The sequence below is a fragment of the Otolemur garnettii genome, unplaced genomic scaffold (genome assembly GCF_000181295.1).
Source record: "Otolemur garnettii isolate 467f Iridium unplaced genomic scaffold, OtoGar3 scaffold00170, whole genome shotgun sequence".
NCBI lineage: Eukaryota > Metazoa > Chordata > Mammalia > Primates > Galagidae > Otolemur > Otolemur garnettii.
The window spans coordinates 3,767,794-3,768,504 of record NW_003852565.1 but is presented as its reverse complement, the minus strand read 5'-3'; the positions used below and the strand labels follow the sequence as shown (position 1 = coordinate 3,768,504).

The window sequence follows — 711 nt, the reverse complement described above, 5'->3', positions numbered from 1 at the left end:
ACCTGAGGGAGGCTCCAGGACTCCAGGGGCAGCGCATCTGGTCCCTGCTCCGGATCCGCCCTGGGGTCCCCGCAGCCCCTGCCAGCGAGGGCCAGCCCCCTCCCCCACCCCAGGAGGCTCCAGAGTCTCGGTGGACCCAGACTGTCCTCCTCTTCCTCCTCCTCTTCCTCCTCCTCCTCCTCCTCCTCGTCCCACTCCCCCCGCAGACAGACACACGTCCCGTCCCTCGGGCCCGGTGTGGCTGGGCAGTGGCTCTCAAGCAGGTGGCCAGCATGCACTCCGCGGAAACTCGTGTCCCTCTTGGCCCCCCGGCCTCCCGCCTTGAGCTGTGGTGAGCTTCTCCACCTCCAGCCGCACCTATGCGCGGGAAGGGAGGGGTGGCCATGGCCTGGTTCGATGATGACAACCTAACTCTGAAGAGAGGTGATGAATAAAAAAAAAATTGTACACGAGAGGATTGAGCTGAGGCCCAGCCTAGGTGATCAAAAGAGGATGCCGTGACCCGACAGGTAATCGTCGCTTTGGCTTGAGCCCTGTCCCCAGCTAGCTGTTATGTGTGTTCCTCATGAGCACCCCATGTTCCACGCTTGGCCTGGGTGTCAGGTATCCATTTTACTTATGACAGGTCATGGAGGTGGCTGCTTACTGAGCTAGTGCTCTTCACCCCCATGTATTTCAGGGATCCATTCTTCCCAGGATGGCCCTCCAGCA

The 711-nt window shown here is 61.0% G+C and overlaps 1 non-coding gene across 1 annotated transcript; it reads left to right on the top strand.

Moving 5' to 3' along the window:
* The first annotated feature begins 390 nt into the window (after positions 1-390).
* LOC111728576 lies at positions 391-471 on the top strand. The gene has a single exon (XR_002775829.1). It is a non-coding gene; the product is annotated as a small nucleolar RNA SNORD115 (small nucleolar RNA).
* The last annotated feature ends 240 nt before the right edge of the window (positions 472-711 follow it).